Genomic DNA, 5,661 nt, shown 5'->3' with positions numbered 1-5,661 from the left:
AAAAAAAAAAAGACTCCTTGAAGAAGACAAGGAAAGAGTTGTCCAAATTACCCTCCCTGACTGCAAGCAGCCCAGAGGAGAGAGATGCCTTCAGCTTGGGTGATAAAGAAAGAATGAAGTCCAGGCTTAGGCTTGAAAGCCAGTACGAGGTCTGCTGTGCCTGGCATAGCCCTGTGACCCCTACACCAGTGGAATGAGCACCTAGAGTTGCATTAGGCAGGTAGATGCAGGACCCCAGCTCCACCTCTGGGGAGCAGAGAGGGCACAGAAGCTGGCATGGGACTTGATCTCAGAGGTCAATGAGGGGCTGCTGCCGGGAGATTCAGCACCTGATAGAAACAGAAGGGCTACATACAGGCTAGGTTAGAGCGCAGTCAGAGCCTCTAGACTGGCCCTGAGCACCAGGAAGACAGACTCAAGTTTTGGTGGCATCATTTCCAGCCTTGGAGGCTCACCTGGCCTCCTCCAGAGACCTTGCAGTCCCCTGCTGCTGTGAAACTCAGGAACAACTGTCAGCCTAGCACCAGCCTTGGTGGCTAAGGGGCTGTCTTTTTCAACCATCCTCTGACTTCGAACAGTACAGCTTTAGCCAGGTGACTGCTTACAGATGGAGCTCTAGAACCTGCCCTGGTGCAGACTGTGTATTTGCCTGCATGACCACTAGCTGTGTGAGGGCTGCCATTAACCTAGAACTATGAAAATCCCTGAGGTCGTGAGACTCAGGCACAGTCTAGCTTAGCATCAGCCCAGGTGGCAAGAGGCTGTTGTTACCAACACTGCCCCAACCTCAGTCATCATTGCATGGTACAAGACCCCACTTGCTGGAGGTAGGATAGGACAATAAGCACATGACTTGCCCTGGAGTTAGTGTTGGGCTGCTGAAATCTAACACTGCGCATGTCCTAGTGGGCCCATCCCAGGCCCGTGCGAAGGGGAAGCCATACATAGTCCTAGTCTATGGGAGTGTGTTTCAGCCAGCATCACGGATGTGGCTGGTTCATACACTGAGTTGCCCCCAGCAATAAGCAGCTCACAGTGGGAGCTTTGGTCCTAACCATGTTGTTCTGGCTTAGTGAACTGTGGGCTCAGGAAATGACGTGCTTTGGTGACGCTGGTGGCCACAAGTATGATATGGGAGCCTGGTGACTCTGCCTGGACCTGATAACTGTAGATGAGGCATATGGCCTAGCCCGGCCCCACAGAGGGGCTCCTAGGGACAGACTGTTCTCTGAGTACATGTCTCTTACTTCCTGAACAATGTACCAATAGTGCATTTGCAACAAACCTGGTTCCTAGAGAGTAGAGAGGACGTGTTGGGGAGGGGAGAGGAAATGGGGCAATAATGATCAGTGGGCAATTACAGTTGGGAGCAAGGAGTCCTAGGATGTTATTAGATAGTAGGGTGAGTATAGACAATTGTGATGCACACTTTAAAATGTTAGGAGAGCGTTGGCCAGATAGCTCAGTGGACTAAAGCGCCTGCTTAGGCAGAGCATGGCAGCAGGGGTTAGATCCCTAGCGTTAGATCCTTGGCATGCTGTGTGGCCCCGGCCCCCAGGCGCGCTGAGACTGCGATTGAGACTGGCGCATGGTGGCATGAGCCTGTAATCCTAGCACTTGGGAGGCTGAACACAGGCGGATCACTATGAGTCCGATCTACGTAGGGAGACCCTGTAAACCCTGTATCCCCTGTACTAAAATGCAAAAAAAAAAAAAAATTTTGAAAAAATTATAAATGTTTGAGGAGATAAATATGATCAATCTGGTTTATATATTATACAATGTATATACATATCGAGACATAAATCAGTACCCTACTCATATGTATAATTTTTATATATCTGTTAAATAAGAGTGATGACATAATTTTGAAATTGCAGCATTCTTGGAGAAAATTCTTCGCTTAGTTTTAACTAAAGATCTCAGTATGAAATGGATTCCCAGTTATACGATTATATTTTTGTATAAGCACAAATGGCTAAAGGCCATTTCTATAGGTCTTTCTGCCAAGGCATATTGTATTAGATTTGTGGATGTAGAAAGGAAGGAAAATATCTATAAATAAGCAGAAGTCATGAGAAGCTGGCTCCCAGCCATGTTTCTAGGAATGATTGGTCTGCCTAAGCAAGTACTACTCTAAATTTTACGTGTAAATTAACTAATTGGTTAATTATTTTGGGCCATGCTGAGGCTTGATTTCAAGGTCTTATGAAAGTTAGGCAAGGATTATGCCACTGAGCCATGGCCCTGCCCCTCTCCGTTTATTTTTGATTCCGTTATTGATTCAGTGAATATTCGTTGTGTCCCTCAATGTGCCATGCCAAGCTTTTGTTTTTTGACTTTTAGGAAGCATCAGTGGACAAGATAGACCGAGTCCTGTTCTCAGCTTACGAACTCAATAAGTAGGGAAACAAAAAGGTAACCTGTTATGTAGTAAGACATAGTCATGGGAAAGATGAAGAAAGAGGAGTTGGGGACCATGTTAGGTGATCACTGAAAGTCCCTTTCTGGAGTACACTTCGAGGTGGAAGCCTGGTGGTAAGAAAGAGGCAGTGCAGCAAAAACCTAGGAAATGGTCACTCCAGGCATAGGGCAGAACAAGAGCCAAGGCTTTGAAGGGGGCTGTTCCAGAGACTTACACCTCAAGTGTGGGGCTGATGTGCAGTTCACATAGGACATAGTAGAAAGGAAGAAGCCCCATCCTGGAGGGCTTTCAGGTCTGGTAAGGAAAGTCACTTTATTAAAATTTCAATAAGAAGTTACTACAACCTTTTTTTTTTTTTTTTGCAGAACCGGGGATTGAACTCAGGTCCTTGCGCTTGCCAGGGAAGCGCTTATTCCACTGAGCCATCTCACCGGCCCCCTACAATCTTTTTTAATACATTAACACAATTAGATTTGTGCAATTAGATTTGTGCTTTAGAACCTCATCTGGGTGCTGGGTGGAATGGATTTTAGGGAAGCAGGAGGTGATAGGAATGGGAAGACTGTTGGATTGGTCCAGTTTAACCAGGCAAGAGATTGGATAAACATGACACGAGCAGAGGGTACGAAGCATTTTGGACTTAGAGCTGTGTCAGAACTTGATAGTCTGTAGGACAGGAGAAGCAACAGAGATAATTTCTAGATTTTCAGGTTGAGCAACTGGATAGATGGTGGCTATATTATTAAGTACAGTCCCCTAGGGATTTAAGAAGACATAAAAGTTTACATGTCTTAGGGAGAGACAAAGATGACATGTAATCTTTGAGGAGTTGAATTCTGTTTTGGACACATTAGCATATTATTAGGTACCCAAGTGTATGTGTTTAGTAGGTAATTGTAGTAGAGAGTCTGATGGTCAAGGGCAGGAGTGGAAATGTACAGAAGTCATTAGGACATTGGTTGTTTAAAATTGTCAGACTGGATGAATTCAGCAATGGGAGTGTACAGATGAAAGGGCTGAGAACTGTCACATCCTGGCACAGCACAAAACCAGACAGAAAACCAGGAGCCAGTACAGGAAATGTGGGAGGCGGGCCTGGAGGAGAACATGTTTCAGGAAGGAGTTGCCAGAAAGCACTGAGAGGCCAAGCAAGAGACTGGAGCACCAAGCACCAGACAGCTGTCTGAGGGTGGCTGAGATGGGTCAGTGACAACCATGAATCTTTCTAGTGGTGTGGTGGAAAGAAACTTGACCGGAGCGAGTTCGGAAGAGACAGGAAGTGATCAGAACATGGTGAGGGGGCCGGAGAGATAGCTCAGTGGTCTAAAGCGCCTGCTTAGGCAAGCTTAGACAAAGCGCAGGGACTGTGGTTCCATCCCCAGCACCTGATGGCATGCCAGTCCCACCCCCAGGGCAGGCTGAGCTGGCCGCAAAAAAGAAGAAGATGGTGAGGGCAGGAAGAGGCACCATTTCCTATAAAGGACAGCAGAAGTGCAGGCCATTAGTAGAAGGGAACTTCTGGTCATGGAAAAGAATTTTATTCTTCAGATGATTATAGAACAAAGAAATAGTACTAACAAGTTAATAAAAAGGTGAAAATTCTGTAAGAGTTTATGGAATCACCAGAATTCCTACATTAGCATGACTTTTTTTTTTTTTTTTTTTTTGGTGGAACTGAGGATTGAACTCAGGCCACTGCACTTGCCAGGGAAGCGGTTATTCCACTGAGCCATCTCCCCGGCGCAGCATGACTTTTTAATTAGCTTGTTTTCTGCTAAGTGCCCAAGATCAATTACACTGGCACCCTGATTTACAAAGCAATGAAAGTTTAGAAGAAAATGTTCTTGGGGCCAGGGAGATGGCTCAGTGGAATAAGCGCTTCCCTGGCAAGCGCAAGAGCCTGAGTTCAATCCCTGGTTCTGCAAAAAAAAAAAAAAAAAAAAAAAGTTCTGAGTTCAAAGCACTTGGTGTGCGAACAAACTTTTGGAATACAACTAACTTTGAAATTTGGCCAGGCCTGCATTATGTTAGAACAAAAGGGACACTTGCCTACCTTAATGGGGGCCTGTGGGCTGAATAAACTATGTGATCCCACGTAATTTCCAGGTCAGTTTCTTGCTGATCTGACTGGTTAGCCTAGAGATCATAATGAAGCCCATGATTACCCCGTAATTGTGATGGGGGACTACTACACATTGTTTCTGAGGTACTGAGGACAGTGGAACCAGGAACCTTCTTTTTTTGTTGAAACTTTAAATACAGATATCCATTTTTTTTTTTTTTTTGAGATGGGGTGTCTCACTGTGCAGTTTAGGCTGGTCTTGAACTCACTATATATCCCAGGCTGACATCAGACCCGTGACCCTTCTTCCTCCATCTCCTGAGTACTGAGTTATAGGCATGGAACAATATGCCCTGCCAGATAGCCTGTCTTTTGTTTTTCTAAAAAACGTATTTGGTCATTACAGGGGCTCACTATGCAGGACTCATAGTGATCCTTCCGCTTTCAGCCTCCCCAGCACTGGGATTACAGGTGTGGGGCACCACACCTGGACTCTGGCTGGCTCAGGCCACCCTGTGGGCTGGGGCTGGTACGGTATGTGGTGCTGGGGATCGAACCGTGGCTTCTGCACTTGCCAAAGCTTGCCTGGGAAGGCACTTTAGTCTGCTGAGCTATCTCACTGGCCCCCAGATATCCTGTTTTACAAAGAAGTCGGCTTTCAGGAAACTGCTAAGTGCCGTTTCCTGCTAAACTGCTAAACTTTAACATGGGTATGGTTCTGGACCTCTGGGTTGGTGATATATGGATTGGCTCCTTCAGTACCTGGTAAGTAAACTTTCCCAGTTCATGCTTAATGACAAAAATACTTTCATTTGAGTAGAAACTAGCATTTATATCAAGTTTTCCTGAAGTTATGTGGCTTCAACTGACTTTTGGATGTTTCCTCAAATGGAACACATGTCTTCAAAGTACAGATACATAGCACCAATGAAGATAATAAAAGGAACCTCCCGAGACTCAGGAGGCTGCACTGAAACAGGGGTCCCCAACGTGCACCCAAGTGGCCATGCTCTGGGAACAGGTGTCCTCTCCCACTTGTTATTCAGAAGACCCTGACCCTTGTCTTAATGTGCACATTTCAGTGGAGGTTTTTTTTTTATTTGCAGAACCAGGGATTGAACTCAGTCCCTTGCACTTGCCAGGGAAGCACTTATTCCACTGAGCCATCTCGCCG

General features: G+C 45.9%; 1 protein-coding gene across 1 annotated transcript in view; it reads right to left on the bottom strand.

Moving 5' to 3' along the window:
* Abcb5 (ATP binding cassette subfamily B member 5) overlaps positions 1-5,661 on the bottom strand; it is a 122,874-nt gene that overhangs the window by 23,458 nt on the left and 93,755 nt on the right. The window lies entirely within an intron of this gene.

The sequence above is a fragment of the Octodon degus genome, unplaced genomic scaffold, assembly GCF_000260255.1.
Source record: "Octodon degus isolate 3935 unplaced genomic scaffold, OctDeg1.0 scaffold00015, whole genome shotgun sequence".
Lineage (NCBI taxonomy): Eukaryota > Metazoa > Chordata > Mammalia > Rodentia > Octodontidae > Octodon > Octodon degus.
The sequence above is the reverse complement of the archived record's forward strand: the minus strand, read 5'-3'. Positions and strand labels throughout refer to the sequence as shown.